The 11,254-nt window shown below is 58.5% G+C and overlaps 1 protein-coding gene across 5 annotated transcripts in view; it reads left to right on the top strand.

The window, feature by feature from the left end:
* Nucleotides 1-6,219: 6,219 nt before the first annotated feature.
* Nucleotides 6,220-11,254, top strand: part of GTF2IRD1 (GTF2I repeat domain containing 1) — a 58,416-nt gene continuing 53,381 nt past the window's right edge. For 2 of the 5 annotated variants that reach the window (XM_066979634.1, XM_066979632.1), the window contains exon 1: nucleotides 6,224-6,486. The gene's annotated coding sequence lies outside the window, so the exon portion shown is untranslated. Of the gene's footprint in view, nucleotides 6,487-11,254 lie in introns of all 5 variants that reach the window. The other 3 variants (XM_066979636.1, XM_066979633.1, XM_066979635.1) reach the window with 2 other exon arrangements.

Below are 11,254 nucleotides of genomic sequence, written 5' to 3'. Positions count from 1 at the left end.
CACGCGGAGGGACCCGGGCATGGGGACAGCGATGTGGGTGCAGCCCCGGGCTGGGATGGGGAGGAAAAGGGAGGTGGCTCTGCATGGGGACCCAACCCCAAATCCCTCAGGAGCTGCCACCCCAGGGCACGTCCCTGTGGGATGTTCCTTCTGAGGGGGCAGTGGGTCCAACAGACCCTCAAAGGCACAAATCTGCACCTTCCTTCCAGAAATTGCTTTGCAGGGGCTGCCTGTGCCCTCTCCCCGCTACCGCCCCAATGCCAGAACCCCAGTGCTGGATTTGGGACCAGGAGCATCCTTCGTCCATCATAAGGGTATTTCTTCCCCATCTCGCTGCTGTCTAACGAGCATCCTTGTCAAAACAGCTAATTTCCTTCCAGAACAAAAAGTCACCTGAATACATTTGGAAGCTGTATTGCGCTATCAGAGTAATCAGAATTTAATTTGATGCAGTCAAGGCTCGAAAAAGATGTTATCAAGGGGAACATCAAAGCCGGATTCCTGTGCTTGGAAATGCAACTGGAATGCTTAGTCCAGATTTCTCATTTTATCGGAGACTTTCAAAACATCAGCCTAAATAACAAAAAATGAATATTGAGAGTATTTGCAAATTAACATCTTTTGTAGCTGAACAAAGGCCGCTGTCTAACCTACTTCTTTCGCATGTCTGGGATGGTCTCTTAATAAATCCTAATTATACAGTTTTGTTGTGTCTAATTGTTTCTGCGCTTGCAGGAATTAAAACCAAAGCCCATTGCCGCATTTGCTGGCACCGCCCTGATCTTCTGGGGCCTGATCCCGCAAAGTGGGGCTCATCCCGCTCCATACCAGGGGTACCTATGGGTTGGTGACAGCATGACGGTCGGACGGGGACCTTGTTGCTTCTGCCCCATGCCCATGTGATATCCTCAGGGCTGTCGGTTGCAACCTGTGCTCGGGATGGCTGGTGAGAAGCTTCAGCTCTCACTTTTTGGGGAGATTTTGTTCCATTTGGGAAGCAAAACTGTGTGACGGCAGCAGCTGATGCTGGGGCAGGGGATGGCAGAGCAGCAACCTTAATCCCATCCACTTCGAAGGTCACTTTTTCTGTGCTGAACCCAGGATGTTTTGCTGACTGCTCAGTGGGCAGTGGGGTGGCAGCCCCTGCCCAGCAGCAATTCGCCCCTCTCTTTCCTTAGCTGGTATTTCTGCAGAGCTCGAGCCCAGACAGCATCACCCTCCCACCTGCGGGACCTGGGGACAGCTCCGTCCCCGGCTTTCGCCCTCGGAAACGTCGCAGGGGAGCTTTGGGCGAAAGGAGGTTCAGTCAACTTCGTTAGGGAAATAGCACGGATCTTGTGTTCAAACCTTTTGAAGTGTTAATTAAAAAGAATTATGCAAAGGAGCGAGGATTTGAAACATTCATTTGAATCTCAATAAGGCATCTGTATTAAAAATAGCAGGGGGATCAACCACAGATCCAGCCGTGCTGGAGGAAAAGGGGCACGAGGGCCGGCGCCGCGGTCGGGGTGCTGGAGGGCAGCGGGTCCTGCCCGCTCCCTGCCCCAGAAAGGTCTCGGCAAAATGCTTCTTCCCCAATATTTAGGGATTTTGGAAGCATCTCGTTTAAAAGAAAGAGCCGGTGAGGTGCAGCATGGCGCTTAGCTCTGAGCTAAGGGGCGAGCATCATTCCTGGGCCACCGGTGAGGTGGGCGCAGGGCTGGGACCAGCCTGGGGGCACCCAGCATCAAGTGCCAGGCACCCTGGGGCGATCACAGCCCCGGCAGACCCCAAATCAGCCCCAAACCACCCCCGAGCCCTGGCACATCCCCTTCCGGGGGAAAGCAGGGGCTGCACCTCTCCATCACAGCCCCTCATTAAAACCCCCGGCATGTTCTGGCCCTCGCTTATTCCAATAAAAAGCATCCAGGGCATTAATTACCAGACTGGCGGATAATGTCGTTAAGTTTACTTCTGCGCCATGGGGACCCGCTGGGAATGCCAATGCCTCCTGCCCTTGGCGTTGGTGCTGCAAGGGCGCGAGCAGGTGGGTGCCCCGAGCAGAACCCGGCTCTGCACGGGGTGGCAGCGTCATGGGGGCACCGGCACCGACGTCTTTGGGTCACCCACAGTGTGTAGCAGGCTGCGAGGCCGTGGGCTCTCTGTCAGGGTTGGCTTTGCTGGGCAGCAAGGTGGGGAGGTGCAAGTGGGGCTGGAAGCAGCCTGGGCAGGGGGCCAGGAGCTTCGCTGGGGCTGCCCGGGGACCTGTGGGGCCCTATGTTGGGAAGCAGCTCCCTGGGAATTGCAGATTTGGGGCTGAACATGCAGTGATCCCATTGCCACACCTCACTGAGACCGGGGACGCTGCTGGTACCCACAGCAGCCTTCCCAAAGGATTCAGCATCCCTTGCCAAACCAAAAAAAACCCCGAAGGTGACAACTTCAGCTTTGGGAAGGGTGCTGGTGCTGCGTGTCGTGGAGCTGGGCAGGACGGGGGGCAAGAAATGGAAATGTCCCTGCTCCGCTCCCCAGGACGCTGTCTCGAGGCTCCGTTTTGGGAGTGCCTCTGCGGGGCTCTCATTAGCATGGAAATAATTCAAGAGAGTGAACGTGAGACAACTGGAAAACCATTTTATCTGTTGCGCCAGAGCAAACTATTTCTGCAGCACAGCGTTCAAAGAAGTGCACAAATGCAGACAGCTGGCAACACAGATAGATATGTTAAATGCAGACAGACAGAGTAAATATTCAATATAAGCCATCCTCTATGCCCCAGCAGGCAGGGAATGGAGAGACTTTTATTTTTTTTTGCTCTTTCTATGAATGTGTTTGCAACCAATAGATACCAGCTCTGGTTTTGCAGGGAATTCTTGCCAATTTTACTCAATAGCGTATATATCTTGCAAAAGAGCTAATAATAATTTTGGCTCCCTGGGCGCACCGCTCTCCCCGTGGTAGCAGTTTTCAGTGCAGAACAGAACGACCGAGCGTGGCCTCGCTGCAAACAGCCTGGAAAACCAGGGGTTGTTTTGCTGCAGCCCTCTTTGCGTCCAAAGCCTCGCTGCTCCAAGCGTGGGAAATGGATTGAAAAGTTCTTTCTTTTTTTTTTTCCCCCCTAAAACTCAACGTTTTCCAGCTCAGGAGGCAGACCCTGGTATCTTCTCCTCTTGACTTTTCCTCCCATGGTTTCTTGCCCTGGATTTTGCTTTCTGCCCCACCTGCTTTCCTGCACAACTCACCCGAAGCATCCAGTGGCAACGTCCTGCAGGGCACTTCCCAAAACCGTCCTGCTCTTGATCTATAATTCAGAAACCATTTTGTTTTGTCTCGGTAGTTTTCACCAGCAATTTGCTATAGCTGAGGAATACAATGCCCCTTTAGGAAAGAAGAACTGAAACTCACTCTTTCAATTAAATTTCTCCTGACCTTACTGAAACTTTTTTCCCTATTCCCTGTTCTAAAGAAGCAGCATTTTTTTTTGTGATCTCCAATTCCACCGAGAGACAGAATAAATCAGCATATCAGAGAAAATAACGATTCTTGTGATGCCCAGCAGTCACTAATTAACAAATTAAAAAAAAAAATCTTTATGCAGATATAATTGTTTTCTGGCTATGTTGCCTTTTCTTTTGTCAGCACTGCGACAAGGAAGTTTTATTTCTTTATTTCTACTGCGAGATCAGATTAAAACATCCCTCTCAAACCGCATTCTCCTCGTCGGATGTTTTTGTAAGACTCATTGTTTCAGCCCCCAAATGAAATGGCTTGCCCACTTTCATCCTTTCGTGGTGTTTTTTTTTTTTTTCTTCAGAGACTTTCACGGACGTTAACGCCGCAGAGGAATGCACCAGCCTTCGCCTCCATCCCGCGGGCACATCGGGAGCCCTTTGGGTGATGTCCCTGGGGGAGGTGGTGGCACCGTGGCACAGGGTGGGGGCTCAGAGCCCTCAGCCTCCGTCTGCAGAACATCTGGAGAACATCTGGGCTGCCTCCAGGTGGTCCCCCCGGGGCCAGAGCCCCACAGGTGAGCTCGCAGCCCTCACCCACGCTGCAGTCCCAGGCCGCTTCTCCTGGTTTTCAGGATGGTTTTGGCCTCTCCCTCTCCAACACGTCACAGCCCCACGTGGGGATCATAGAATCAGAGACTCCCAGAATCACTAGGGTTGGAAAAGACCGTCAAGATCACCTGGGCCAACCATACTGGCCCCTACCACCAGTATCACCCACTAAACCACGTCCCCAAGCACCACGTCCAGCCACGGTGACTCCACCACGTCCCCGGGCAACCCGTCCCAACGCCTGACTGCTCTACCTGAGCAGAAATGTCTCCTCATTTCCAACCTGAACCTCCCCTGGCACAAATTTAAGCCATTCCCTCGTGTCCTATCACTGGTTATCTGCGAGAACAGGCCGCCCCCCAGCTCCCCACACTGGATGAGGTGCCTTTGTTAACCACTGGCCAACGAAGGCACCTGCAGCCCTCGGACATTACCTTACACACACAATTTATTACAGAGGGCGTGAGGAACAAAACAGCCCTGCACCAAGCCAGTGCTCCCCAAAACACCTGCGGATCGCCATGGGCGTAGCAGAGATACAGAGCGGGGACAACCCTGGACAACGCACCCAGGCGTCGCATCAAAACACGTTTTTTTACCCTATTTTTTCCCTTAGCACGAGGTTTCCCCAGTCAGGTGCCCAAAATTTTGGCTGGCAGCATGCCGCAGAGCCCCGCGGTGACAGGGGGAGATAAAGTCACGGCGAGGAGCTCCTCGCAGCTCCGTGCGGCTGCTCCGCAGGCGACTCCGTTGTTGGGCTCCTGCGCCCGGGTGACCTAATTAAATTAATTTTGTGTGCTCTTTTTTTTTTGTTCCCCCGGTCTGGCTAAAAGATAATTAGCCAAAAGATGCCCTGATTTCTTTCTTCCGAGTAAGACCTTCCATTTAATTATTCAGAAAAGCGAGCTTGTGGTTCCGCTTGCCATTTACGTTATTTAGGTCCCAGGGACAGATGATGCCCAGAGCATTTTTGGGACCGCGACGCACGCAGGTCTGCCTGGCTCCGGCCACCAGCGGGACAAATCCCGTCCCAGGCAGCCCCGTCCCATCAAATTCTTCATTCTCACTGGGGTTTTGTTGGGATTTGGGATGTTTGGGGGGGTGCAGGGTGATGCACAGCCCCTCGCAAGGGGTCGATGAGGGCAGCGGGTTTGCCAGGCCTGGTGCCACGGGGAGGGAGCCAGGGGTAAGGGGGCTGAACCCCCTGTTCGTGCTCCTTTGGAAACCCAAAGCGAGTGTTTTCTCCTACGGTGTCTTCTTCTCCTTTTGACCCCGGAGCAGTAATAAATCATCACTTATTTAACACAAAACGCAGCTAATGGAGCGGCTCCGTGATACGTGCTTCGGGGGGGGGGGTGTGGGTGGGTAGGGATGTCAGCGGCTTTAAAACTTCGCAAGTCAAACCGGCCTCACGCCCTTTTCAATCATTTCTATTTCATTTACAATGTGATTTGCCCCTGCTCATCGGGCGGCGAGGACCTCGGGAAGGGGGCACTGCAGTTCCCTGCTGCCGAACCCAAACCCGCCCCGCTCCTCTTGCGGCCGGGCCAGCGGTCCTGGTGAGCCGAGCCGTGCCGTGCCGAGCCGTGCCGTGCCGTGCCGAGCCGTGCCGAGCCGTGCTGACCCGTGCCGAGCCGTGCCGAGCCGTGCCGTGCCGTGCTGACCCGTGCCGAGCCGTGCCGAGCCGTGCCGAGCCGTGCCGAGCCGTGCCGGCACCAACAGGTGGCGACAGGCACCCGGGGATCGGCCCCGCTGCCACCCGCGCCCTGCCCGCGGCTCCCCGCAGCGCTCTGCGGGCACGGCCGGTGCCGAGCCGAGCCGGGCCGAGCCGAGCCGAGCCGAGCCGGGCCGAGCCGAGCCGGGCCGAGCCGGGCCGAGCCGAGCCGGGCCGAGCCGAGCCGAGCCGAGCCGGGCCGAGCCGGGCCGAGCCGAGCCACCCAGCGCGCCCCCGCCATCCCCAGCCCGGCGGGTGGCTCAGGCACGGCTCAGGCACGGCTCGGCACGGCTCGGGTCCCCTCCCCCGGCCGGTCTGCGGGCTGGTTAATCCTGTATGTAAATGGCAGCCAATGGATGCTGCTGTTGCGCGGGGCTGGGATTAGCGGCGGGGCGAATGGCTGGCACTCTTACTGGGATTACAGAACAAAGAGCTCTCCGCGCCCGAGCAGGGCGCCCTGCCCGCCCCGGCCCGGCCCGGCCCCGGCCCGGCCCCGGCCCCGGCCCCGGCCCCGGCCTCGGCCCGGCCCGGCCCGGCCCGGCCCCGCCCGAGGGGAGGAGGCGGCGGCGGGAGGCGGGCGGCGGGAGGCGGCTCTGCCCCGGCCCGGCCCCGGCCCCGGCCCCGGCCCCGGCCCCGGCCCCGGCCCCGGCCCCGGCCCCTGCCCCGGCTCGGCACGGCCCGGCCCGGCCCCGCCGCCCGCCCCCGCCCGGAGCCGCCCGGGGAGGCCGGAGCGCGGTGAGCGAAAGTTTGGGGCCCTTCCCCGGCCGCCCCTCCCCTGAGGGGGGCTGGGGGGTGATGGGGATGGGGGCGTCGGGGGGGGCGGGGGGGCGGGGATCGATTTTGGGGGGCGGCTGGGGAGGGCTTGGGGGGGCGGAGGGGGGTGGGAAGGCGGCGGGGGTGGGCTGGGGGAGCCCCGGCGCCTGGGGACGGAGCTGGGGGAGCGGAGCTGGGGAGAGAGCTGGGGACGGTCCTGGGGACAAACCTGGGACCCGACCTGGGGACCAGACCTGGGGGACCCGACGTGGGGACAGACCTAAGGGCGGACCCGGGGACACACCGAGGGACCAGACCTGGGGACACACCGAGGGGCCAACCCAGGGGCCAGAGCTGGGGACCAGAGCTCCTCTGCGGCTCCCCGGGCCGTGCCGGGCTCCTGCCGTGCGTGGGGATGGGGACGGGGATGGGGACGGGGATGGGGATGGGGACGGGGACAGCCACCGGAGCGATGGGGAGAAAGTTCCTCCCCGGGGAGCCGCTGCCCTTGTCCTTCCAGCGCGCGGGGCTGGTGGCAGCGGGTTGATCCGGGATAAGCCGCAAATCGGAGCGATCCCATTACTGCGTCGCGCCGGAGCGAGCCCCGGACCCGGCGGTGCGTCGCAGGTAATCCCGGGTGTTCGCGGCCGAGGGTCGCCCCGCGAAGCCGGGGATGCTCGGGATCGGTCGCACCCTTGTTGAGCTCCGGACGGGTGGGGATGTCGGTGCGGAGCCTCTCGTGCTGGGAGCCCCCGCTGCGGGGTGGCTGCTCCCTGCGGTCCTGCAGAGGGGCTGCAGCCGGAGGAGGACCCCGCGATGGGAGCGCCGTCGGTTCGGCAGGGTCCCGGCTCCGTAGATCCTCACCGGAGGATCCATCACCCATCCGAGCCGGGAGAATTCCGTGCTTCTGTGAAAACCACCGCAGCGCTCGATCCCTGAACGAGGAGGCGATGCGTGGGCTGCCCGTGTCCAGCTGGAGCTCTCCAGCTGCCGCGGGTGTCGGAGCAGCTCGGTGTGTCCCCCAGGTCCCACGCCGGAGCACAGAACCCTTGCATGCCTGTTTGTGCCACCGAGATACCGCGCCTGCTCCTGCACCCCTCCCTTCTTCCCTGCTGACACTGCCTCAGTGGCCACCCGGGTCCCACTGGGTGCTGCGGCCCCAAGGGGATGCCCAGGAAGGTGCCAGACAGGGCACGCACCCCTGGGGACATGCTGCCCGCCCGTGCTGGCCCTCCTGGAGGGGTTTCATGTGTCCGTGGGGTGCTGGCGCTGCGGCGGGGCTGGCACGCCTTCTGGGCTCGTGCTGGCCTTCGGGAACCAGCATGGGAAAAGGGGACACCGGGAACGCCGGGCACTTCCCACACCCCCCAGTCTGTGTCTTGGGTGGGGGGAGAAACCCCCCGGTAAGGGGCATGGGGCTGTCCTGGGCAGGTCCGGGTGCCGCTGTGCATCTCTGCCCATGCATCGCCGCTTCGCTTCAAGCCTGGTGCTGCTCCCGGGTCTGATCCCGAAAGCAACCCCACGTTTGTGCCTCTTCTCCCGCGCCGCTCGTGCCGGGGAGGAGAGGCGCGAAGGTCCCCGGCGCCTTTGGGTTTGCTAATGAGAAGCTGGAGAGGAGGGAAGGAACCTGCTCGGGGACGTATTTAGCAACTTGCCCTACAAGCCTGGCGTGAGGGACGCCTTGCCCTTGCTCGCTGTCCTGGCAGCCTGGCACGGGGAGGCAACTTGCAGGACCTCACACGGTGCAAGAAGGGCCCGTTTTTAGGCTGTTTCCATCTCCCAGCACCCGGAGGACAGGCTGGGCTGTCCTGCACCCGCACCTGCACGGACGGCGCCACCTCTCAATCGAGCGGTGCTCGGCTGAAACGAAGGGAAAAAAAAAACCCAAACCCCAAAACCCCGGACCATAACAGTGGTTGGAGTGATCTCCTGCTGTTGGAGCTAATGGGGGATTCCCATCTGCTGTTCCCACAGGAAATAGCTGGGATTTTTTTAGGCAATTATCAATGCCCTGTACTTCCTCTGGGAATTTCATCGGCTGCACCCTGGCGGTCAGGCTCGGTGGAGGAATGCGGAGGGACGGCGACGGGGCCCGGGCTCGTTCCCTGCCAGCCGCGGTGCGGGCACAGGACTGGGTGCCAGCCGTCCCCGTGGCAGAGGATGCATTTGCTCCGTTTGCTGCTGGAGCGTAGGTTGTAGCTGGTGGTGGTCATAGCGGTAGTGGTGGACATGGTGGTGGTGGTCATCACAGATACTGAGGTGTGAGTGGCACCGCCAGAAGCCTTTCCCTTGAGGACGGGAAGGAGAGGACCTCCTGGGAGCCTCTTCCCAGGATGGAGATGTCCACCAGGAGCTAAATTTTGTATTTCTAGAGTTTCTTTATTGGCAAGTTCCCAGCTGAAAGCTGTACGGAAGGGTCTCCTGGTATCTCCTGGATCTTCCCACCTGGAGGTTCATCAGAGCAGCAGGGCTTGAGGCAGAAGGCAGGACCATTTCTCAGGAGGTGAGCGGTTGTTGCAGACCAGGGCAAGGTTTCCCAGAGAAATTGCTCTGCCCAGGTGCAGCCTTTCACTTTCCACTGTGTGTTTTATTTCAGTCTCTTGAGACATCATCTTTAAAAAGAGGTTAGGAGCCCTTGGTCTGGTCAGAAGCTGTGGGAGACTCCAGGCTGCGCAGTGGCTGCGATTCAAGCAGACCTTACAGATTGTGGGTTTGGGGTTTTTTGCTTATTGTTTTGGGCGAGGCTGCAGGTTTAATGCTTCCTTCTGCATCGCTTAACGTGACCCCATGGATCGAATTTGCTTTCAGCGGCGCTGGGAGCCCTGCCTGGTCGAGGTCCCACCTCCCCACCGGCCGTGTCCGACCGGGAGCCGCGGCCCCAGGCTGGGTCCCACCGGCTGCGTGCTGGGACTTGGCGGGGGGCTCTGGTCTGGGACAACCCCACGGAGGAGCTTTATCAGCTGGGGAGGTTCCGTATTACATGCAGTGCAGGCGGGAAGACCTTTATAGGGTCTTGTGTTTCCAGAGCGGTCTTGGCTCGCGATCTGCTGCCAATCGTCGCTTTTCAGACGCTTTGATGGTGATTTCCAGGGGGCTTACCTACAGCATCAGGAAGGCTTTCCCCCTCGGGTAAATGTTATTAAGAAAAGCACTCAGTGCAAGAATTGCCTTCTTAAAAGCAGATTGCACCTTGGTGGGATTTACATTTGTATATCCAAACAGCTTCTGTTTGAATTTTCTGGCTTTTGTGGCTTTGTCTCTGCTCGGTGCTGTGATGGCTGTTTTAAGAAGAGAATTAACTTCAACTAGATGAATAGGAGACCGGCACAGACTATTGCTCTGCCTTTGCAAATTCACAGCAATCTAATCATCCTTCACCAGGACTTTCTTCCTCAAAGCTAATCTCCACCTTTCCCTTGAATTATGAGGTGCGTCCATCTTCATCTCCTCCAAACCTGCAATATCAGAGGGAGCAAACCCACACGTGGAGGCTCGGAGCCTCTCGGGAGCTCCTCTACTGTTTGCTCCAGAAGCTTGAAAGGGACACAGATGGATGTCCCTTGCGTGGATGGTGTCCTGTATGGGGTCTGCAGGGGTTTGGTGCTCACCTGAGCCACCCCAGCAGCTGGGGCTGAGCATCAGGGATCTGAGATCTGCTCCTGGAGCCGGGGGAACAGGGCAGCTGCAGGGGGTGGGAAGGTGTCCTGGAGCTTCGGTCGGTCTGAAGGTGACAGAGATGAAAATCCTGTGGGAAGGAAGCTTCATAACTCTTTTTTTTTTTTTTTGAATATGTCTTGTGCTTTCTCGCAGTCTGGTTGCTGCCAGGTGCTGCGCTTCCTGCTTAGCTGGGGGGGAGCGTTGATGTTCCTGGAGAACAAACCTCCCCCCCCATGAGGCACGTGAGGGATTTGCACACTTCCAGGAGAAAGGCAGTGCCTGCCCCGTAATAATCAGGAGCTTCATGGTGTAATTTGTGGGGGAGAAATCCCTTTAAATGAGACGAGGAGGCGTGCAGCCAGGTTGGGGCAGGGGATGCGCCGTGGGTTGTGTGGTTGAAAGAGAAGTGGTTGAGGAGCCCTTGGCTTCCTCCTTCCCTGACAAAAAAAAAAAAATAAATGGAAAAGCAGAGAAACCTCAGAGCTTTCCCTCTCTCAAATGATGACCAGAAGAATTTAGAGGTGGTTGTTTTGCCCTCGCGTGGAGGATCGCGGCCTTCGGTGTGCCCACCGCATCACAGGCCCGAGCCTAGGCCGCGCTCTGAACCATGGCCATGGCTCTGCTCCCCCACGCTGTGGAGCCTCGTGGTCAAAAGGCCGAATCACAGATCTTTTTTGGTGCCTGTGAGCTGCCCATGCTTTCCTGTTGCCTAAATCAGTGTGTAAATGTGAGCTCCGGCGGGGTGGGTTTTAGTCCCGCAGGCACTCCTCGTTTCGCCTTGTTCTTTTAGGCACCGGGGCTGCTGAAGCCCAGGGGTTGGCTTCCGTCTCGCTCTTTATTGTTCAAGAAATACGATAAAGCAGTCTCGTTAGGTAAATGTAACGATGTTACAACCCGCCATCTCCTGAAGCGCTGCGTGGAGTGGCAGCAGCTCCTCGGTGAGCTGCTGCTGGTGGGGCTGGAGGGGTGTCACCTATCTGGGGCCGCGCACCTTGTGGTGGAAATGGGGTGGAGAAAGGGCTTTTCCTTATGGCTTCCTTCCCCTTCACCGGCCTGGGGACAGTTAAATCAGACTGTGACAACTGATTGCCAT

This window comes from Anser cygnoides, chromosome 18 (assembly GCF_040182565.1).
Source record: "Anser cygnoides isolate HZ-2024a breed goose chromosome 18, Taihu_goose_T2T_genome, whole genome shotgun sequence".
Lineage (NCBI taxonomy): Eukaryota > Metazoa > Chordata > Aves > Anseriformes > Anatidae > Anser > Anser cygnoides.
The sequence above is the reverse complement of the archived record's forward strand: the minus strand, read 5'-3'. Positions and strand labels throughout refer to the sequence as shown.